Source organism: Lytechinus variegatus, chromosome 4 (genome assembly GCF_018143015.1).
Source record: "Lytechinus variegatus isolate NC3 chromosome 4, Lvar_3.0, whole genome shotgun sequence".
Taxonomy (NCBI): Eukaryota; Metazoa; Echinodermata; class Echinoidea; order Temnopleuroida; family Toxopneustidae; genus Lytechinus; species Lytechinus variegatus.
The window spans coordinates 63,299,478-63,325,244 of record NC_054743.1 but is presented as its reverse complement, the minus strand read 5'-3'; the positions used below and the strand labels follow the sequence as shown (position 1 = coordinate 63,325,244).

The 25,767-nt window shown below is 37.6% G+C and overlaps 1 pseudogene; it reads right to left on the bottom strand.

The window, feature by feature from the left end:
* Positions 1 to 23,455: 23,455 nt before the first annotated feature.
* Positions 23,456 to 25,767, bottom strand: part of LOC121413153 — a 33,399-nt pseudogene continuing 31,087 nt past the window's right edge.

Here is a 25,767-nt window from a genome sequence, read left to right as displayed (position 1 = left end):
TTCAATTACAATCAAAACTTTAAAAGTTTTTGGATCTGATTCATGAAACTTGGACATAATAGTAATCAAGTATCACTGAACATCCTTCGCAAATTTTTAGGTCACATGATCAAGGTCAAAGGTCATTTAGGGTCAATGAACTTTGGCCAAATTAGGGGTATTTGTTGAATTACCATCATAACTTTGCAAGTTTATTGATCTGACTTTTGAAACTTGGACATAAGAGTAATCAATTATTATCACTGAACATCCTGTGCGCATTTTAGGTCACATGACCAAGGTCAAAGGTCAATAACTTTGGCCATAATGGGGGTATCTGTTGAATTACCATTATAACTTTGCAAGTTTATTGATCTGACTTTTGAAACTTGGACATAAGAGTAATCAAGTATCACTGAATATCCTGTGCAAGTTTCAGGTCACATGATCAAGGTCAAAGGTCATGTGGGGTTAATGAACTTTGACCACATTGGGGTTATTTGTTGAATTATTATCCTATCTCTGTAAGTGTATTGGTCTAGTTCATAAAACGCGGAAATAAGAGTAACCAAGTATCACTGAACATCTTGTGCGAGTTATAGTAGTTTTCAAAGTCAGCACTGCTGATATGTTGAATCGCGTGATACAGGTGAGACGGCCAGAGGCATTCCACTTGTTTAATAAAAAAGGATGGACCAAAATAGTACACAATTTATGAAAAGATAGCCTAGGTCAAATAGAACATTCTTAAAAAGGACATGTCAAAGTAGAACATTCCGAAATTTAAATGGTAGGTATAGAGAACATTCGTACAATTAGCCCATGTGAGTGTGGGAGGGGGCAGGGGTGGGCCAATTCGAACGGAAAACACGATGCCCCCTCGTATTCATGGTAGTCTGCTGGGCAAACCCTTCACTCGACATAAGGGTCAGAATGTGCAGCCTACTCATGCATTGTGTACTGAAGGCTCTGTTTTGTATGTGCTAGTCTTTGCGTGGAGGCACACTTGTTGACAGGGGCGTCGATCCATTTTTCAGATTGGGGGGGGGGGGGGGGATCATGAATCAACCTTCCAACCTTCCAAAGGCGCTCGATCGTACAAACACCAACACACATAGGCATATATATAATGTGTGTTGAAGCGCGAGCTGAAAATTTTTAGTATACTGACCTTAAAACAGGAAAAGCGTACCTATTTAGGACGGTTTGTAGTAACACATGAGGAAGATACATATCTCACTAAACAGATAATGCGAGTGCCCAGAGCGAGCTAAAATTTCCTTATATTCTGACCTCAAAGCTTGATATTGTAAGCATTTTGGTACCATTGATTAAGATTGGTATCTAAAAGAACAATAGATGAGAGCGCGAAGCGCGAGCTGAAAATTTTGATATTACGATCTGAAAAATATGACCGTTTAATGGAGGTTTTTGATACAAAACAAGATATATATCCAACAAAAGATTATTGCACATCGAAGCGGGAGTTCTTTTGATGTTCTTTAGGACTGAAAACGGGACATTCTATTCACCTATTTTATCATGAAAAGTATGGGTTTTTGCTACAGAATTGATGTATATTCCAATCTGAAAAGTGGACATTTTGAGCACGATTTGAAATAAAGAACGATTCGTGTATCTAAATATCGCTTCCTGAACATTACAATCTTATTTTATTTTTGCACATCCGGAATTATTGGGGGGGGGAACGATATGTTTGCCCCCCCCCCAATATTTTCATTGGTGGGGCGATCGCCCCCCCCCCCCCAGGATCGACGCCTCTGCTTGTTGATCAAAGTCCCATTCAGGGTCTGTGCCTGCAGACTATAATTCATGCCGCGATTGGCTAGAATGTATAACAATAGAAATCTATGAAAATATCAATTTATTTCATAACACGCATAATGTCAGGGGGAGCTGATTGCGCGTGATATTACATTTATTGAACATGTTAAACCTAAATCATAACCTTGTTACATTTTGAATGAATTTTATACCATTTCTATTCCCCCCTGCTTTTACTTTTTCCGACGTGACCTCAGGATTGAATTCTGTTTAACACTGCTGATATTAATTGCGGATCTCGTTTCTTTTCTTGACTGCATGAGGGACGTCATGACGAAAAGCTGTCTTTGATAGCAGGTTCTATACGAGAAAATCCTTGCTCAAGGCACTAACCAGTGGAATTGATGAAAACAAGGTATTCGCATTGTTAGAACGTGGATATTATTGTTAGAAACCATTATTAGGCTTATCCGTTTGTTGTTGAGCTTCTGTATAGAGAGGGGCATGCAGTCACAACAAACGAGATATATGTTCAATTGTATAAGTCAATTTACGAACAGCAGACAGTCACTGTTTCCGATATTTCGATACTAACGGCATGATTATTATGCCTACCCGTTTGTGGTGGAGCTATACTGCCTGTTAAGGGGACGGTCACAAAAGACTATAGATCTCCGTTATAAAAAAAAAAAATATACGGGAATCCGGGAATGGAAGCTTGAGTCCTGTTACCGTGGTAGTTACTACGATGGCAAATATTACTTTTCATGAAACCGGGTCAAAGAAACGGACGGGAAGTGTGACCCCCCGGGCTTCTAGGTCAGAACAGTGAATACTTCTTACATTCACCGAACTCAATGATTCTTGTATGTTCTTTGTAAAAAAGGGACTGCAAACACTGCAAATAAAAATTAAACATTTTGAAGGCTAGGCACTAACAAACCAATGTTCATCATTTCCCCAAAGGCTAGGGGCACTCTGTATATACTCTATAAACCTACTCTTGCTTTTATCTTTTCCCGGATAGAGTAGACCTCATGAATAACAGAGCCTTTATCGCTGGCCCTGAATAGAGTGATCCATCCGTATGTTTCTGATGACATTCTCATTTTAATTGTTCAAGTTTTTGGTAAATAAACCAAACCATACCAAACCAAAGCCTTGCCAAACGCAGCAGGGGGTATTGCCTCCTAGAAATTCTAAACCAAAATGTATTTTGCCCCATATTAGCGAAATCCTTCAATTTTATTTATTTGTTGTTTTAAAGGTGTCGTTATAGTCAGTTCGTTCGCTTCGCTCTCTTGCTGACATGATACACCACGTTTCCTTGTTTGTTTTTTTTTGTATCGCCTGCATCGTCGTTGTATCGCCGTTCTGACGACGGCGGCGGCGTCGTCAACATTGAAATCTTAACCAAGGTTAAGTTTTGAAAATGTCATCATAACAAGTATATAGACCTAGTTAATGAAACTTGGGCAAAAGGGTTATCAAGTATTACTGAACATCCTGCCTGAGTTTCAGTTCACATGATCGAGGTCAAGTGTCATTTAGGGTCAATGAACTTAGACCATGTTTAGGGAATCATTATCCAAATCTTAACCAAATTTAAGTCTTTGAAAGGTCATTATAACTAAAGGCCTGGTCACACCGCCCGAGCGTTGTTGGAGCGGTCGTGGAGCGGAGAGAAAAAAAATCATCACCACTCGCTACCGTTCACCATTTTCGATTTCGATTGTTATTTTTTTGTTTTCGATTTTTGTTTTCGATTTTTTCCCCAATTTTGTGAACGAAATTCGACCCTCTCTCCCTACCGCTCCACGACCGCTCCAATAACGCTCGGGTGGTGTGACCAGGCCTTTAAAAAGTATATGGACCTAGTTCATGAAACGTAGACATAAGGTTAATGGTGTATCATTGAAGATCCTTTCTGAGTTTCAGGTCACATGACCAAGGGCAAAGGTCATTTAGGGTCAACGAACTTTGGTTTGGTGTAATGTTAAGGGTATTTGTGGAATTTTCATAATTACTTTAAAAGTTTATTGATTTAGTTCATGAAACTTGGGTCATAAGAGCAACCATGTATCCCTGAATATCTTGCGCGCGTTTCAGGTGGGTGTTTTATGAAAGTTGTCAGCATAAATTGTCAGTGCTGACAATTTTAGTGAAATCCTTGGTTTTAATTGGCTGAAAGGCACTGGTCTCTGACTGTTACTATGGTAACTGTCGAAGAAGGACGACTTGTCAGTGCTGACAACTTTCATGAAACTGTCCCCTGGTCACATGGCCAAGATCAAAAGTCATTTAAAATCAACGAACTTTGGCCGTGTCGGGGATATCAATTTGTTGAATTGGCATCATAACTTGAAAGTTTATGGATGTAGTTCATGAAAGATATACTTTAGGGTATAATCAAGTATAAGTGATTGCTTTGCACTCGTCCTAGGTCACATGATCATGGTCGTAGGTAATTTTGGGTGAAGGAGTGGACGTAGTAATTAATCATCGTAAATGTTTTCTTTTGTGAATAATTATTCAAGAAAATCAGCACTATAGCGAATCGCGTAATGCATGCAAGACTGCCGGAGGCGTTCCACTTGTTTAGATTAAGAGATTATATTAGGATAATGTGAAGAATATCGTAAATGTGCTAGAGAGTGTTATGATGTAATATCGGTCACCAGTTTAGCTGAAGGGATTCACAAAAGAATACATGAAGCCAATTAAAATGGTTAGAATCACCTATTTCCGATGCGCTATGGAGATTAAACAATTTTTTTTTCAGTTCACTTTATGTCAAATCAATTACTTAAATTAAAATAGGTCTACTATTTATAGCTTCTGAATCCAAATCCTGAAATTAAATGCAGTATATATTGTGTGTCGTATGGGACAACTTTGAATGTGACAATTATTGAAAAGTGAAAGGCAGTAATTAGATCCTTATGGGATAAATCGATTACCCATGGGTCAAAGATAGAGAGACTGATATTGTGAAATTGCATCATCAAAAAAATAAAATTGTAGGAAAAACTTATGCATTTTCATGTGTCGTACGGGACATTGCCAAAAATAGGTTAGGAAAAATCAGGGCTGCCCCTAATATGGATCATGAAAATGGTGTCGATATTATTTAGAACCATCAATGAACATTACATTATTCCATTGACCTGCAATATTTTCAATCTTCAGGCAGTCTTTTTACTTGACTATTTAATTAGCAAAATCATTGAAAATTGAAAATTCCATTGTCCCCCCCAAAAAAAAATATATATATTGGATTTCACTTTTGGTTAAATCTCATAATTTTCATAAAATTTAGGAATCATAGTAAAATATTACACTACTTATGACTTATTGAAAGCATGTTGAAATTCATGATATATTTGAAGTTCTTTAGTGTGGGAGCGTCGCGTTGACCCCACTAAATGCATGTAGATCCGGACGATAGCCTCTTTGAAATGGCTGTTTGAACGTTTAATGTAAATACAAAACTCGATGAAACTAATCAGAATGGTGTGTTTGACAAATTTGACGAATCGACGCTAACCACGCATTCGATACAAGCCAGCTCGATAAAAATAATAATTAAAAAATGAATTGGTCAAAATTACCATTTTGTTGATGAATATAATATCCGTTTGCCTAGTATGAAATCAAAGGGGATGAAATCGACAAAAACTTGTTTTAAAATTAATGACCACTATTTTGTTATATCTGTACCAGTTTTTCCACTGGACATATTATGGCCCTATTTCATTGATTTTGTCAAATCCTTTAATAGAATGTACTAATCTCGAACTACTGTTCCCATGATTTCCGTTGCTATTCAAGTCGGCAGTGGCAAGGCAACTACTCTCTAATTGTGGCGGACAAAATGCCAGGACTCTAGGGGTTGCCATTGATTAGTTGACATTTTAGCCTTTCGTGATTACAATATAGCCCAAAGGAAACAGCCTTGCTTCATGAGGGGATGGACACACACACACAAAAAAAACCTCCATCAAAAACACACACAACCAAGGTCAACCATTCGAGTATCTAGATTACTAACATTTTGTCCACCTCTATGTATTCAAATCTTATTCTTAACTTTCAGTGTTATCGTCTGCATGTCATACTGTAACATCCACACTTTTCTGCTTGCTTCAGCCAATACGTAAAATGCTTCTCAAATTGCCATGTACGGGTGGCAGGGGTTGGGGCGCAATGCGTGTAGAATTTTGTGCTTTGTGCTCCACCATTTACGCAATCAGGAGATAATTATATAGGGGTCCACCCCTGATCATTGTCATTTTTTAAATGCACTTTCCAATAGGACCACGTTACGATTGTTGACTTCAAGTCAATAATATTTACTTACACGACGAGAAGTCTTAGATCATGAAAACATTGTCAGTTCTCTTTCCAGTCATGGACTCGTTCCAGTACACAGAATCAATGTACAATCATGGCCTACGCAGATTTTTTTTTAAACCCTAAAAGTTAAAAAAGAGTTTTCAGCCAAAATTTAAAGGGATTTCGTCCACCCAAAAACATGAATTTTTGTGCACTGCAAAGGATTTAAAACAAAGATGCATTCTATCGCATAATTTTGCCGATTTTATACTAACATTCATTTTGATCGAGTGCCTGATTAAAAGAAAATATTTGCGTATGTATATTTTTTCATCAAATAAAATCCATTCTCAGGAATGGAGCCCCGACCCCATACCTCCGCATCGATTCATGCAAGTAGCAAAAGCTTACACTGAAGCTAACTTGTAATATCAGTATTTAGGTGGGGACCTCGGGGCCGTCTGTAAGCATGATAAGCTTGGAAATACATGTATGAGGTCTCTTTAACAGACACCTTTTAATTTCTGCAATTGTCACGATTGTATACGTTCTATTTGGTATCCCGTGGAGAATGGTCATTCATGTAAATAATAAATAATTACTAGTATGAAAAAGCTAACAGAGGCTTATAGAAGTTCCAATTATGATCATTTTAAGTCAATGGCGTACAGATGGGGGGGGGGAGCTTGGGGGTTCTTGCCCCGCAATTTTTCACGACCAAAAAAAAAGAAAAGGAAAGAAAAGGAAAGGAAAGAGAGGAGGGTGAAATATAATATAATTTCTTTAATATTATGTCAAAATCTGTCACGAAATGGGTTGTTTTAATGAAAATGTCGACAATTGTGCTCGCTCGCTCATAACTTTCTAATAAATATGTTACGTGATACGTCATATCTATAGCCCCCTTCAAATTTTTGGCTCATTGCGTCACTGTTTTGCGTACATTGACTAAAAATAGTAAACAGAACCTATAATCATCATTTACTTACATTTTGAAATAGCAAGTATAGAACCATATATAGAATGATAAACAAATCATACGGTTTTCGTAGTATGATACAATCTCGTTGAGAAAACACATGCAGAATAAAATTGAATTCTTCATAACCATTAACGTATTAATTGCGCATTTTGAACTTTGTTGTAAATGCGTCATCATGAATATGGCATGTCATTATGTACGACCATGACACAATGAACTTGGACTGATGGGGGGGGGGGGTGGTTGAATGAAATTTAATGCAACTGACGTAACAGTTACGCGATATCAAGCATTCATAGAAGAGAAAAACATTCAAACGGGTTTTTGGGTTTGGATGAAAAGAAAATCAAGGGGGGGGGGTGCAACCAATTGATTATCATGTTTATGCACCCCATATCCTTATATAAGCAACAAGTCTTTTGACTGAAAACAGTGAAAAGATCCTCGAATATGAATCTTGAGACTATATAGGCCTACAGAAAGAAAAAAAACCAGAAAATGATGATTATGATTATTATTGATACTACAACAACAACAACAACAACTACTACTACTACTACTACTACTACTACTACTACTACTACTACTACTACTACTACTACTACTACTACTACTATTAACAACAAGAACAGTAATAATAATTATAATCGTAATCACGATATATAATTTAAGATTTATATAGCGCACGTATATTTCGATAATGGCAATCAAGGTGCAGTATGAACAAATACACATATTACCATGATACGAAACAACAAGAGCAAGATCGGAGCAGCAACAAGAAACACAGAAAAAAAGGAGAAGTAAAAACTGGCCCATAAAATGAACTTCAGGAGATTACTGGCGATATAGAGTCCGAAATCGGGATTTTCCTCGCGACATTTTACCGTCAATGCGGGGTCATTATATATCGAAGATAGATTTTTGTTCAAATCCTACCGTCTTGAAAATGTGAAAATAGAAAATAACGGTGGGCGGTATAAAGATACTTCGATCAATTTTCTTCTCGAAGTCCTCGGTCTGGCTAATCCTTACCAGGCATTTCACTAATTATCGGAACGAACGAAACAAATTATAATTAACAATATGTCAATATGACCTATTAAAATGGCAAAGCAGAAAAAACACATCCTGGATTCAATAAACTCTGAGTTATTAGTATTGTTCGTAATAATAATGATAATAGCTGGATATATAAAGCGCTTTTTGCCAGAGGATACAAAGCGCTGCTATTATAACCCCGGCTTTAGCTCGAGCTACCATCACCGGCGCTCAGTGCATGCAAGGAATTACTCCTGCTGGGTACCCATTCACCTCACCTGGGTCGAGTGCAGCACAGTGTGGATAAATTTCTTGCTGAAGGAAAATACGCCATGGTTACGATTCGAACACACGACCCTCTGTTTCAAAGGCGAGAGTCAGAACCACTGGACCACGACGCACCCACATTAATTCCCCCAAGAGTAAAAAGGAAATTGTTGAAGTGCGTATAAGTCAAACTAGTTTTCATGATTTATCAGTTTATGACAAGCAAATTTCTCTCCCATCAGATGTTGCGAGTTCAATATTTTCTAAGCTCAATTTGATTCCAGTTCAATATTTTGACTAGGAGAAAAGCAAGCTTGTCCAGAGTTTGGAGTGAAAATAATAAGACTATAGATGAAGATATACTTAAAAGACAACTTTAGACATTAATAATAATTTTCCTTAAATATTCTGCTTTCGACATGTTCGTAGGAGCTGTGATGATGCCGGGGGGGGGGGGCACTCAGTATATAATGCATAGTGGGTATCACGGTGCCGCGGAGGGGACCCCCATTTTCACACTCAAATTTCCGTTCCAAGGCATAGCATTTTTGCCTTGTTGAGAAAAAGAACAAAGAAAGCCGCTCCAAGGCATAGCATTTTCTTCTTATCGAGAAAAAAAGAAGAGAGAAATCCGCTCCAAAGCTTCGCATATTTTTCGTTACGCCGCTCCGATCGCATTGAATGAGCCGCAATTTTGGTGAAAAGCGGCCGAAGAGCTCTCCGGCGGAGGCCGCGCTAGCTTCATCATGCACACATGACCGTTCCGTATAGTCTAGGAGCCAGGGGGCTTTATTCAGAATTTTTGGTGGGGAAGGTTTGACAAGCTTATCCTGGGTAAAATTGTGCGCTGATTCCAAAAATGCCACTCTTATTTACCGTACTCACGCCATTTTGGTCATTTTGGCCAAATTTTGACCAAAAATGACCATTTTGACCACTCTTTGGAAAATGGTCCCTTAACAGACTGCTTTTGTAGCCACATGCAATTAAAAGGGTCTATCTTAAGTAAAAATGCACACAGATTACAGATAAAGTGCTTTCATTTGCCAAATCACAATAGCAGTGGTCATTTTGGCCATAATTTGGCAAAAAATGACAATTTTCATGATTTTTTGGCCGAAATGTGTTACAAATATTGATCAGAGCTACGACTGGATGTTTTTAGAAATCCACATTTATTTTCAAAATGTGCGCTGGATCATAACCATCAACCTCATGTAATTTATTCCGTCAGTTTTGACCTATGAGGGTCATTTTGGGTACTTTAGACATAACTGACCATTCGCGCAATTTGCATTATTAACTGTTCAAATAGGCAGGAAATTGAGGTCTTCAGCATGCTTTTTCTTCTTCCCTTATGAAATGAGAATGCATTTATATGTCCTTCATGTGTAAAATTTTATGCTGATTCCAAATATATCAGTCATAATAACCCTATTTAATAGCTTGTGGTATTTTTGACCACTTATGGCCCTCAAAATGGCCAATGACATCAGTTCATTTTACCCCCAAATACTTCGAACGTTACCAGAACCATGTGTGCTGCGACACCTAACATTGGTGTGTTAATCCTTTAAATTGAACATCTCACAAAGTATTTTGACCTTATGTAATTTATTCCATCAGTTTTGACCTATGAGGGTCATTTGGGGTACTTTATACATAACTGACCCTTCACGAAGTATTGCATAATAAAGTGCACATATACATGTAGGCAGGAATTTGAGGTCTCATAGCGTGTTTTATCTTCTTCCCAATATAAAATGCAAATGCGTTCAAAAATCCATCTTGTGTAGAATTTTATGCAGATTCCAAATATATCAGTCTTAATGACCCTATTCAATAGCTTATGGTTATTTTGGCCACTTATGGCCCTTAAAATGACCAATGACATCAGATCATTTTACCCCAAATACTTCGAACGTTACCAGAATCGTTACAAGGGTGTGTTGCGACATCTAACATTGGGGTGTGTTAATCCTTTAAATTGAACATCTCAAAATTATTTTGACCTCATTCCATCAGTTTTGACCTATGAGGGTCATTTCATTTTGGGTACTTTAGACATAACTGACCATTCGCACATAGGCAGGAATTTGAGGTCTTCGGTGTGTTTTATCTTCTTCCCTTATAAAATGGGAATACATTTAAATGTCCATCTTGTATAGAATATTATGCTGATTCTAAATATATCAGTCTTAATGACCCTATTGAACACCTAATGGTCATTTTGGCCACTTATGGCCATAAAAATGACCAATAACATCAGTTCAATTTATACAAAATACCTCAATGTTACCAGAATCGTTACCAGGATGTGCTGTGACATCTAACATTGGTGTATTAATCCTTCAAAATGAACATTTCAAAAGTATTTTGACCTCATGTAATTTATATCATTAGTTTTGACTTTTGACCATTTTGGGTAACTGACCAATCGTGCAATTTTGCATAATAACTGTGCAAATCGGCAGGAACTTGAGGTCTTCAGTGTGCTTTATCTTCCTCCTTTATAAAATGGGAATGATGCATATGTCGTTCTTGTGTAGAATTTCATGCTGATTCCCAGTATGTCAGTCTTAATGACCCCATTTAACAGATTATGGTCATTTTGGACAATTTTTGGCCCCAAATGACCAATACCATCTGTTCAATACTTCAATTTATCAAAAAATACTTTGAATGTTACTATAATCGTTACAAGGGTGTGCTGTGACACCTAACACTGGTGTATTAATCATTTAAATTGAGTGTCCCAAAAATATTTTGACAACCTTGGTCATTTTGGCCAGATTGTCCCCTGCCCAATGTGTATACTAAATTAGCCTATAGTGAACATAGTCATGATAGTGAGGAGACAATTCAGGATTGTGTTAATATTAGCATCAATTATTGTTAAATTGGAAAAGTTTGAAAGCTTTAGGGTGAAAATCAATGCAATGATTCCATATAAATCAGTGTTATTGGCCGAACTATTGGACTTTGTGGTAATTTTGATCACCTTTCCTCAATAATTTCTCGTGACCACACATTATTTGATTTAAAAGGGCTCAAATGTTGCTTAATATTATTTTCAGCTTGAGCTACTACACCAATAATCAAGAGTTTAATGAATGTGATAAAAACCTTTACATCAAGTACACATAAGGTTGTTTGACCATGCACTTTGGTAATTTTCATGATTTTAGGCACATTAACCATTTTGTAATTCATGGATACGAATTCAAGAATGATGTTAGATAGGACATATTTCAAAAACTTTCTGCACCAGATTAATACGATGATTTAGAATATATCAGTCTTAATGACTACTTAGTGGTCATTTTGGTCCCTACAATTAGCAATGACAATTACATGTATCAAAAGTATTCCAATGTTCTTGCTCTATATTTTTGTAAGATTTGTTGTATCAATCATAATCAATGACAAATTATTTAATTCAATATGATATTACTAATAGTACATAATCAAAATGTGACCATTTTGGCCACTTTGACCGTTTATCCAATGTGTGAATTTTGAAATAAACATGACTTAGCAGCAATTGTAGGTCTATGAACATGATGAAATGCGTTCAATCCCTTTTCATGGGAAATATTAAAGGCTCACCTTGAGTAAAAATTGTGCCAAATATCATGTGACTGTCTACTGTGGCCCCTTTGATCACTGTATGTTCCTAAATAGCCATAATTATTTTCCTTCTTTAAACTTGTTAAAGTCAATTTGTACTGAGAATCATTACAAAGCAAAATAGGTCACAGTGAAGTTCACAAAGAGTTTTGACTATCATTCATTTTTACAATCTTTGTTTTTTCTTGTACAGTGATTCACAAAGCTCACATTGGCATGATTGGTGAGCAGCAAATTTACCCTTAATTCTTTTGAAGACGTACTGGGTAATAAAATACATTCTCTATATGAAATTATTCTCTGTGCCGAATTTTGGCCACTCTTTAACAATTAAGGGCAAGTTTTCCACTTTCAACTTTACCAATCATGCCAATGTGAGGTTGTGAAACATTATACAAAATGGCAAAGGTAATAAAAATGCACCATGGTTAAATCTATTCGTGAAATCCACTTTGACCAATAGCTTTGTAATGACGCACCTTTGAGTTCAGGATTAGTGCCTTCCTCTAGAATATAGTTATCTGTATAATTTAAATAAAAAAGGAGGGAATGATGTTATGGCTACTCAATGACCATACAATGACCAAATGGTGAGGTATTTGGCACAATTTTTTACTCAAGGTGAGCTTTTAATATTTCCAATCGAAAGGGATTGAACGCATTTCCACAATTGCTCCTGTCATGTTTATTTACAAAAGTCATACATGCGATAGTCAAAATGGCCAAATTGGTTTCAAAATTTTGATAATGTGCTATAGTATTAGTCATATCATATTGAAATCAATAATTGATATAATACATCTTATTAACAATACGGAGCGACAACAACATTTGAATCCTCTTTGATACATGCAAATGTGATTGGTCATTGTCGGGACCAAAAGCGACCAAAATGACCACTAGCTCATAAAATGGTCATTAAGACTAATATATTTGGAATCATTAATCTACATTAATCTAGAAAAGTGTCTTAAAATAACATGTAAATGATGCTAAAATGTCTCATTCCTGAATTTACTGCCCCATATATGTGAGGTTTCCATAAACATTTACTGTGTGGTCAAGGTGGCTAAAATCATGTAAATGACCACAGTGCCATGGTCAAACAACCTTATGTATGCACGATGTAAATGATTTTATCACAATTATCAACACTCTTCACCGATTGGTAGCTCATGCTGATAATGATACTGACCAGCATTTGAGCCCTTTTTGACTCATCAAAGCATGCAAGGTCTCTCTCTTAGCTGATCTCTCCACTAATTAGAGATTCCTAGGGTCCATGGTCACTGGTCAATATTGAGGGAAACGTGGTCAAAATGACCACAGGGTCCATAGTTATGGTCTGTGTGGAATAATTTCATTGATTTCCACCAAGAAGCTTTCAAACTTCCCCATTTAACAATAATTGATGCTAATATTAACGCAATCGAAAATTTCTCCTCACCATGTTCGATATCACCTGAATTAACATACACAATGAGCAGGGCAGGCCGGGGGTCAAGTTGGCCAAAATTTTGACCCCCCGGTCAGCCCTGCTCATTGTGTATGTTAATTCAGGTGATATCGAACGCCCAAAATGACCAAGGTAGTCAACTTTGGGGATGCTCAATTTTAAGGATTCATTCACCAGTGTTGGGTATTAAAGCACACCCTTGTTAACATTCTGGTAACATTCGAAGTATTTCTGGATAAATTGAACTGATGTTATTGGCCATTTTAAGGGACATAAGTGGCCAAAATAACCTAAAGCTGTTAAATAGGGTCATTAAGACTGATATATTTGGAATCAGCATCACATTTTACATAAGATGAACTTTTGAATGCATTTCCATTTTATATGGGAAGAAGATAAAACACGCTGAAGACCTCAAATTCCTGTCTATGTGCAGTTTATTATATGCAAAACTGCGTGAATGGTCAGTTGTGGCTAAAGTACTCCAAGTGACCCTCATAGGTCAAAACTGATGGAATAAATTGCATAAGGTCAAAATACTTTTGAGATATTCAATTTCAAGGATTAATACACCAATATTAGGTGTCACAGTATGCCCTTGTAACGATTCTGGTAACATTTAAAGTATTTTTGGATAAATTGAACTGATGTCATTGGTCATTTTAAGGGTCATAAGTGGCCAAAATGACCTTAAACTGTTAAATAGGGTCATTTAGACTGATACATTTGGAATCAGCATAAAATTCTACACAAGGACGTTTAAATGCATTCTCATTTTATAAGGGAAGAAAATAAAACATGTTGAAGACCTCAATTTCCTGCCTATTTGAACAGTTAATAATGCAAAACTGCGCGAATGGTCAGTTATGTCTAAAGTACCCAAAATGACCTTCACAAGTAAAAACTGACGGAATAAATTACATGAGGTTGATGGTTATGATCCAGCGCACATTTTGAAAATAAATGTGGATTTCTAAAAACATCCAGTCGTAGCTCTGATCAATATTTGTAACACATTTCGGCCAAAAAATCATGAAAATTGTCATTTTTTGCCAAATTATGGCCAAAATGACCACTGCTATTGTGAGTTGGCAAATGAAAGCACTTTATCTGTAATCTGTGTGCATTTTTACTTAAGATAGACCCTTTTAATTGCATGTGGCTACAAAAGCAGTCTGTTAAGGGACCATTTTCCAAAGAGTGGTCAAAATGGTCATTTTTGGTCAAAATTTGGCCAAAATGACCAAAATGGCGTGAGTACGGTCAATAAGAGTGGCATTTTTGGAATCAGCGCACAATTTTACCCCGGATAAGCTTGTCAAACCTTCCCCACCAAAAATTCTGAATAAAGCCCCCTGGCTCCTAGACTAGTAGGGATGCATACGAACTCACACGCTGGCGATCGTTCCAAGGACCCCCGTTTTCACAAACGTTTGTCGTTCCGAAGCCCGTTCCGAGGACCCTCCTTTTTACAACAAGGCCCCCGTTTTTTGTCTCGCCGCGGCCCCACCATTTTTTGTCACCCCCCACTTTGTGGGGGGATGATGATATTATGTATTGGTATAGCTTTATATAACTATACATATTTTATTTTTACTTTACCCTATTGGTATTTCCACAATAGTGGACAGTTTAATAGTCACGACCGTGTATGGGAGCATGACCTTTATACGCCTATATAGCTAATACTAAATATCATGGGTGTTTTCCTTTTTTTTTTAATTCCAGTCAAACAGATCGTGCTTTGATATGGCATATACGGGTAATGATAACACCAAAATATTCGCAATTCCAGAAGAATGTGTTGAAAACTGCATGGTGGTCTTACTACGAACTAATGATCTTTTAGGGGGATGTTTCTTCAACTGTACTTCGGCCGACTTACCTCGCCGTGAATGCAGACAATCATCGCCATGAAACCGACTACCTGTACTGTGTTACCATGGAAACGACTGCATTGTTGGTACTCCGCACATTATATACCACATTATGAAAAAGACACTTCTGAGTAAAAATAAAACATTCGCGCGATTATCCACGCCTGATCCGATCCACAATCTGATTATACGCAGTGAAAATATCAGAATCTCATTGAACCGCACTCCCCTGTCATGAAAGATAATATTTCTATTTATAATAGAAATCTTCGTGGGGAAGCACTTGCTTTATATAGGGCCTACATGGTGTACTATCGTGTACGTCAAGGGACGGGGGCGTTGTGAGGATATATGGGGGGGGGGGCGGGTGAGGGAGACGATAAAATTAAGAGGGATATTGATATAGACAAAACGCTAAAGTGTTGTCTGACCATTTTTTAAAAATGCTCTTCACTTTTTTTCTTCTCCACTTCCTCCTAAACCGGCCTTTTTGCCCCTTTCAAATATAAATTGAAAATATAAATTGGGGGGGGGGGTGGGGTCACCCCCTGTCATCGTGATACCGCCCTTTGAGGCTTGTCAAACCATTACCATGTGGTGATATTATACTTTATAAACGAGGGTTTGATATCATGGCACAAATCTTTTAGTCTGACACTTTTTATGCCGTTGGGGGAGGGGGGATCCCTCGATCTCAGTGGTGCCTACATTCTAAAAGAAGGTTTTATATCGCGGCATAAATCTTTTAGCCTGGCACATTTTTATCTCCTCCGGAGCGAACACTGATTCGTTTCAAGAAACACCTGCGTTACGATCTCGATGAATGCAAGATCTTTCAACCTTGGTCGTCAGAAGTGCTGACCTCTATGGATCTCTCATCGTAAACAAAGACATCACGTATGTTACCGGGGTTTAGTCCTGTACGTGTGTATATTCGAATTAAAGGTTTATGAATTATGAATTGTATCTCAAACAATCATGCATAAAAATATAATGTGTATCCAACAGATCGAGTTGGCTCAAATGTAATCAAAGCAGGTCTGGACCTTGATGCACTACATAAGCATGGACCTATCACAAATAAGGCGTACAAATATTTCCTCATAAATTATTATTGTACACATGGGGTATGAAATATGGGCGGGGGCACCGAGGAAGATGGGAGGGGGGGGGCGGGCAACCAAAATATCAGTTTTTTTACGTTATGTTATCGGTAAACGTAGCATCCATTACTCCAAAGAGGCTGGGGTCGGAGAAGAGTTTTATCTTAGACCTAAAAGTGAAAGATATACAATAAATAAGCCATTTCGTAGTTCAATTCTGCGCATGATCAGAAGAAGGTCATTGGTACTAAAGTGACATGGTCGGGTTCAAAATTTAATGAGATAAGCACCAACTTTGATGTCTTGATGATTCATATATTCTTTTGAATTGTGCATTTCATTAGATCCACAAAAAACAACACCGTCTCCACCTAGCTCTGCGACTGGTATTTCACAGTTGGCAAAGTTTAATGTTATAACACCATGATAATGCGTCTAAAGTAGAAATACCTTCATAGAGTGTTCATTGGTGTGCTAATCTAGTCACATGGTCTATTAAATTTCTTCATCCTGCTATGTGAGGAATTCCACGTAATATCTTGCTTTGAAATCTGCCTATCGTAATGAACAAAAAGTGAAAGGTCATTTGACCCAAAATGCCCATGAACATGATGAAGTAACTACGAACTGGAGTATTTCTTTCTCTGCTGTAACCATGGACATGTAGTAAGTCCATGGTTTAAATGATGTTAAGTGCCTCCCTGGACACGTGGAATTCCATTATTTTAACATTTTGTGGTTCAGGCAAGGAGGTCTAAATTGTCAAATTCGTAAAAATTAAAATATTGTATAATTCAAACAATAACAGAACAAAAGAAATAGTGAGTGACATCATCGACTCTCATTTGCATATCACTGAGTAGAGCATAGAAATGTTTTGTGAAAAATAAGCGAAACTTTATTTTACATCCGATTTTGATGAAGTTTTCAGTGTTATTCATGTTTGATTTTTCTCTATTTATTTGAATCAACTGTTTTCTGGGGTGGACTTGACCTTTAATTTTTATTAGGGAGGGTAGGGGCGGGTTGGGGTGCAAGACAACATGATGATGACGTCATATTTTCAGTGAAAAAAAAAGAAGAGGAGTAGTAATTATAATCAAATAATGAAGATACATATTTATTGCATGAACGAGACCTATCTATTTGTAATCTTTCCCCTGTTTTCTCCCTTTCTCTTTCACTATACCTGAAAATCAGAGGTGGTCACCCATTTTGGCGCAATTAACCTCTGTAGCCACAGGTCCATACCAGTGGAGATGATTCTTTCCTTCCTATCCCCGGTTGTCTTTTCTTCTTATTCATTTCAATCTCTCCCATCTTCTCCGTCTCACTCTTCCTTTGTATTTCCTCACCCGCTCCCTCGCTTTTTCCACATGTTCCATCCTTTCCCCACTTCCACGTCTCCTCCCTACCCGTTCCCCTTCTCTCCTTCTCCTCCCCCTCTTCCCTTCATCCCGCTCTCCTTCGTCCTCCCCTCTCCCGACTTCCCCCTCTTCTCTCTCCCTTCATCCCGCTCTCCTCCGTCCTCCCTCCTTCCCTCTCTCCTCCCTTCATCCCGCTCTCCTCCCCTATCCTCCTTCCCCCTCTTCTCTCCTCCCTTTATCCCGCTCTCCTCCGTCCTCCCCTCTCCCTCCTTCCCCCTCTTCTCTCCTCCCTTTATCCCGCTCTCCTCCCCTCTCCCCCTTCCCCTCTTCTCTCCTCCCTTCATCCCGCTCTCCTCCCTCCCCCTCTTCTCTCCTCCCTTTATCCCGCTCTCCTCCTTCCCCCTCTTCTCTCCTCCCTTTATCCCGCTCTCCTCCGTCCTACCCTCTCCTCCTTCCCCCTCTTCTCTCCTCCTTTCCCCTCTTCTCTCCTCCCTTTATCCCGCTCTCCTCCGTCCTCCCCTCCTTCCCCTCTTCTCTCCTCCCTTTATCCCGCTCTCCTCCGTCCTCCCCTCTCCCTCCTTCCCCCTCTTCTCTCCTCCCTTTATCCCGCTCTCCTCCTCTCTCCCCCTCTTCTCTCCTCCCTTTATCCCGCTCTCCTCCCTCCTTCCCCCTCTTCTCTCCTCCCTTTATCCGCTCTCCTCCTCTCTCCCCCTCTTCTCTCCTCCCCCTCTTCTCTCCTCCCTTTATCCCGCTCTCCTCCCTCCTTCCCCCTCTTCTCTCCTCCCTTTATCCCGCTCTCCTCCTCTCTCCCCCTTCCCCCTCTTCTCTCCTCCCTTTATCCCGCTCTCCTCCGTCCTCCCCTCTCCTCCTTCCCCCTCTTCATCCCGCTCTCCTCCGTCCTCCCCTCTCCCTCCTTCCCCCTTCTCTCCTCCCTTTATCCCGCTCTCCTCTCTCCCCATTCCCCCTCTCCCCCTCACCTCATCGTCTGTTTTATATTCCTACAATTAATTCACTTCATTAATCAAAATTGATACTATAGAAAGGAAAGAACGAAATAAACATTTTTCAGTGAAATATCTTTATTGATCCCATTAACATGATTAATGACGAAGTATGAAAAATTGACAAGAACTGAAAACCCCCGAATCGATTAAAAATCAAGCCCATGAAATATTGCTCCAAATTCAGGCGAAATTATAATATAAGAATGAAACGACTGTTAACTTGTCTGTTTAGCTTAACATCTAATAGCGTTTGCTATTTTTAAAATTTAACAATTCAGCTGAATGTGACATGCTTATTTCTACATTTGACTTAAATAATAATTTTCTTCCGTAATTTATGGAGGAGATAATTGTTCTAATTTTGAAATCCATTTCAACAAGTTACCTACTGTACAAATTGTAGATCCATAATGCAACATTTCTCGTACCGTTTGCTTCTTACTGTTTGTTTTCTTTAAAATTTTGCCTCAAGGTGGCGCTATTCATTGCACAGCTCGGAATCAATTCAGTTAATATATATAAACCCCTCAAAAAAAGTTGTGCAACTCAGTTTTTGGGGATGATATCTCTTTGGTTAATGAAGTATAAAAGATGAAACTGGTTTCATTGGAAAGCTGAATTATTCCTCTTTACAATGACATGCCATTTGCTGTGATTATGTAATCATGGAATATGCAGTCACCATGAACATTGAGAAAAGTCAGAAGTGAAATGTTGCAAAGTGCATTGATTTCTAACAAGAGTCTCCATTTCTATAGAATTTCCACCATGCTGGCCGGCCGGCGACAGTGAATGCACTCGGTCCATCCTCAAAACAATTGGAAATTCGCTATTGGAAACGATGCATTTTGCAACATTTCATTTCTAACATTGCTGCGTATTATCATGTCTGTGTATTCCATGATAACACTAGCATTACAAATGACACATGATTGTAAAGGAGAATAATCATGCTTTCTAAAGATATCACTTTTACACATGATGATGGCACATTAAGAAATTTATTGGCACTCAAATTTGCAGTTTGAGTTGCAGAACTCAAACATGAAATGGCAACGAATTTTGCAACATTTTATTTTTTACATTGCTGCATATTTATCATGTGTGTGTATTTCATGATAACACTAGCATTACAAATGACACATGATTGTAAAGAGGAAACATCATGCTTTCCATTGATACCACTTTAACATATGATGGCACACTAAGAAATTTATTAGCACTCAAACTTGAGTTGCGGAACTTTTTTTGAGGGGTTTATATACTATCATCAGTTCATTAATATCCCGACTCCTGAGCAAATGAGGAAATACTGGTGCTGCAAGGGCTGCTTACATGTTTTTTGTCACGTTACGAATGGATTTATGCATGACTTAAATTCAGTAAGACACCGTCACTTTGAACAACAACATCTCTCGTCCTAAACCATTCATAATACCACCCAAACCTGTACCCAAGGTGCAACATTTATGAGTACTGGGTAGCCATATTATTCAATTATTTTAACTCATTTTATGACTGCTACCACAACTGCATGTGGAACTTGGATTTAAAACACATAATGAAATTAATTACTCATAAAATATTCATAGTAATTGTTTCATAGGCCGCCAGGGGAAACTTTGAGCTCACACTTGGCACTTCATACTCCAGCCATAAACAAAGGTGTTCATAACTTCACAATGTCTAAATGAAACATGCACTGCATGAAAAAACTGTTTTCTGGAAATAGACTTTCGATATTGAAAAGCAATCATCTTAAATTTTCGCCATAAGAGCAATTGGACAGAAAAATATTTAACATGCAACCCCCCCCGAAAAACTCCAAACACAATCAAGCAACAACAAGGTGTGTATATGGGAGATATTTAATTGTGTATGATCATAAATACACAAAACACCGACGGAACATATATAAAATTTCACTTTGGAAGTAAAAATGTGAATATAATCAATATACAAATAATAAACATATTGAGTTATAACATAAACTATTAGATAAATAGATAAATAATTCAAATCTAAGGAATGAAATATATACTGGAAAGCATTCATAAACTATCATGTTCAGTCGATACATGTATAAATACTATAGTAATAAATAAAATTATAGTCTCATACACTCTACTCTCAGAAGAATGAGAATACATCCATTCCTATTAAGTCAGAATCTTAAGCTGAATTCCCCATCAATCATTCCTTATTAGATTAAAGTACAATTTTGATTCTGTTCAAAATAAATATGAAAAAGTTGAAATAAAATGTGCTTAGTATTTCCCGTCAAAGAGCACAAAAACAGGCATCAGCAAGAAAAGCACTATACAAAATCTACTTTTTGCTATAACCATGATAGGCTGGAGACCATTTGAAAATCGACCATTTGTTGATATTGATGCACAAATAATAATAATAAAAGCAAATTTAATTTCAAATCAAATATACATCGACCCTACAAAATATACTCTCATTAAATAAAAAACAAAATAAATACAACTTGTAAAGGCATGCATATAAAGTTATTTCAGAAATAATGCTATGGATAAAATGGCAAATGCTTTCACCGCAACTATAAAAGACTTGTAACTCCTCCCAAACCTACCCCCTCTGCATGAAGTGCAAAATAATATACATTACTTCAGTTTTTTTGTGCTAACATTACAAAAATACAACATAATCTTCATTTAAAAATCAATGGTATAAATCTATGTGATCTTAATGCAAATTTCAGAAAAAAGAAAGCGATATTTTAATACATTATTACTGTGAATTCTATTTTAATTACTTCTATTACAAGTAATTTTTAGTACTTGTCAGTAAAAGTGATCAAATTCACTCTAAAATTTGATAACGAAAAAATACCCTTGACATTGAGACTAAAACCCCCTTTTTTATTGCTAATATAAGTTGAAAAGGTGGACATACATTATGTAGGTTAAATTCCTGGGGGGGGGGGCACTTCCATTGACGAGTGGATACCATGCGTGACCATTGGGTCTCGAAAAAGTACCCTAAACGTGTATTTTCCATATTCTGAAAAAGCACCCCTTAACAAGTATTGGCGTGTGAAACCCTACCCTTAACAAGTATTGGAAACAAAACGATATCCTTGGCAAGTAGTCCCTGAATTGAACCCTAAACAAATACAGCGATATTTTAATTATGTCACGGACGTCGGTCGTCGGTTTACCTACATCATTGGGTTTAGTGTACGGCCCCACCTCCTACACCTCGCGCAAATCTTACTCTAAACACGTAGTGTTGACTGTTAAGGCAAAAAGTACATCCTTTGTAAAACATTTTAGGCTTAATTTTTTATACCCTCGCAAATTTGACCCTAAACACATAGCTTTCTTACCGAAAATAGATACCCTTTTTTCATTATTTTAGTGTTTTGACACCCTTATTACGTAAGGAAACGTGCCCCATTTAAAAAAGCATCCTTTTTACGTGTTTTTTTTGGTCGCGCATGGTATCCACTCGTCAATGTAAGCCCCCCCCTGGGTTAAAATCCTCTTTAAGATATTTAGGAAATGAATAACAGTACCATGAATACCCTGAATTAAAATTTTCAAAGTGCTGTATATAATATAGAGAAGCCTTTGGACCCAACACATCATTGCAATAAATAGGCCAACCAATTAGATGAGAAATGGTTGAAATTGACATAAATCTTAATACCCTGTCACCATGCAACAATATCAATTTTCATCAGATATTGGCAACAAAACTATAAAACTTGAATATATCAAATATTTAAAATAGCAAGCAAGTTCTTGGTATTCCAGCTATAGGATTAATTTTGAGACCTTAAGCAAGGTCTTAAAATCAAATGACGACCAAATGCCTCCGCATCTACAAATACAAACTAGACATTATAAAGCATGAAAGTATGATGAAACAATGTATAAGCTTGATAATATTTTCAGTTACCGCATTTGACGCAAACTTTCCATATTTATTTCTTGATGAAATGATTTTTTTTAAATTCTAATAAAAGTGGCATCTCTAATCATTCAATTAACTATTAAATTATGAGTTTTGAGTTGCATTGTTGTTTGGAAGAAACGTGGACTCACATTTATTGCAAAAGTCAAGTCTATTTCAGAAGCATGCTGCAATATATTTGCTGGCAAAATTACATAATTTCATGTTTTTGACAGAATCGGCAATGGCATTATGTCATTATAAAAATAGAGTTATATATATTTTACCTTTCTTGCCAAACTGTGTCTATTTGCTAGCAATACCACACAGATTCTGAAGCAAATATAATAGGAAGGGAGTTCATTTCTGTGTATTAGTTCTGCAATGAATATAGGGGTATTTGTATATTTCTACAATCCAGCTCTTGTATATATATAAGTATATACAAGAGCTGGATTCAAGAGTTGTATTCATATATACTTATTGCATATACTTATGCAATAAGTATATATATATATATATATATATTTCTCTACATCTTTGTTTAAGCAATTTTTTTTGGTTTTCTTTCAATGTTCGTAATGCGCCTTAACACACTCTACCTTTGTCTTTACGTCTACATGTGTATTATGACGGAATAAATCCATTCATAGACTTCGCCCTTTCCTATAGTGTAGGCATATATAAAATATATATATATATATATATATATTATATATATATAAATTCTCCCTTTATTTCCTCCTCTTTGTATACACTTGAACGATTATGGGTGGGAGGGGGTGGAGCTTGAGGGTGGTTGGTTCCCTGTAATGCAGACAATCCTTAATGATTATAACTTTTAGTTTTGATTGACCACACTTTGCACCATCAAAGAAAGGTTGTCATTATTTCTTATTTTCATAAATCATAAGAATATAAACAAAAAACATCAAATGGCAACCCTCTCCTCTTCTCAGAAAGTCAAGGAAAACTTGACAAAAAGGGTTCCAGGCCTTTACACTGTTTCCTACTACTTGTTGCCACCCAAAGAAGGCACTTCAAAGAAGATATAAATATGTTGTATTCAGTTACAATATGAAATCATTGATGGAATAGAGGCTTGGAGTTTTGAGTCCGGGAGATTCACGTCTGGGAGTTTCGAGACCCAAGGCTGCCAGATAGAAGTTTCTCCTGCAGACTTTGTTTGCATGTCCTCAGACAAGGCCAAGGTGGGCAAATTGTCACCTTGAACCAAGCTTCAACTCCACCCCTGGAAAACAAATTATAGACATAAAAAATATGTTTATTCAAATATAATCAAAGCTTGCTTTGGGCCATGACCTGTTTTTCCTTTGCAAGCATACTTGCCACTTCTTCCAAGACAACACATATCTGCTCCAGATAATGGAAGGACACCTTCTTGTGGACTGGCAGGTACACCACATGGTCCATCAGGTACCTTGCCTCATCAGGGTATTTCCCTGACAGTTTTGCCAGGGAGTTCCCTAGAATCCTCTTTGGGGAATCTCCCGAAGTCCTGCTGGGGGAGTTCCATGATAAAGTCCCTCTAGGGGAATCCCTTGAAGTCTTATTTGGGAATTCCCCCGCTTGTCCTGCACCCCTGTGGATACCACCTCCAGACAGTTGGTTTGCAACAGATGGTAGCAGTCTCGATTTCTTCTGAGTAGGAACAGACGTGGGATCACTGCAGGATTTATTGCTGTCATCAGAACTATGAGCTCCTGAAAGGTAGTTTGAACCTCGAGTGGAAGATCTGTTGTCACTGGATTTCCTATTCTTCAGAGATGTCTCAAAGTTGCTTGAAGGGTGTTCACAATGGTCAGAGACATCAGAGTAGTGAGGATGCAAGTCAATTAGAGAACACTTTAGCTGACTTTGCACACTTGAATCAGAGCTGACTTGATGATTCTTCAACTGGTTGTGCATTAATGAAGAGAGGCCTTCTGATCCAGCTGTGCTGGCAGCGCCAAGAGTTCCAGAATTAGGCACTTGTGCACACTGAAGTCCTGTACTGACCCCAGTGATGCCAGTGATGCATTCTTGAGCTTCACAAATCTGAGACTGCTTTTCAGAATCTGGAAGACGCAGTGACATATGCTGTGCAGTCTCTGTTGCTTCAGTATCGCTGCTTTGGCTTTGAGCGGGAAGATCTCTCAGATGGCTATTGGACTGTCCTGCAGCCTCTTTGGAGTGAATACTTACATACTTTGGTCTTTCATCTTGGAACAATTCCTTACTAAGTTTAGAACCATATCCAGCCGTGTCTCTAGATTCTCCAACGCCCCCATCCTCATCACAGGATGTAGTGTCATCTGTAGATCCTAGAGATTGGTCAGGAGTCCCCTGGACCTTCTCTGAAGGGTTGGCAAGGTTCCTTGGGATTGCTACATCGGATTCTATCAAGCTTAGTTGGGTTGCTCCTTTGTACGCATCGATGCCACGGGCATTTAGCTCCTTCATCACTCTTTCAGGATTATCCTATAATAGAAACAGCCAGAGAAAGAGAAGGAGAGAGCGATTAAAATGGATTACAGGTCTACCATTATACAGCTACTCTTATCAGTGAGAACCAAGATCAGAGAATCAGACTGTTCAAGCCATTACACATAAGTTTGGTCAGTGCAATAAGAGTATACCAAAATTAGGAAATGACAAAATTTTCATCACTTTTTTAATGTATTATAATTTGTATTTGTCGAAATATCATTGAAATTATTTTATCGGAATTTAACAGAATACCTTCCAGTTCCACTTCTTCAGAACTTCAACACTAGTTTCATGATTCGTTGTCTAAATATAATTTTTTTGTGTGTGTTTCAATAATGTTTCAATGCTGTTTGAAGTGTTCATTTCTGTTTAGGATGAGATGTTTGTCAGCATGAACACACCTTTTCTTCTTGAAGTGTAATTATATGACTTCCGAAGTTTCTGAATTGCTGTTCTAAGGTCATATGTTTTTGCAAATTATGTCAATGAGAAATAAAAACAAACACAAGAAAAGAATAATTCGCCTC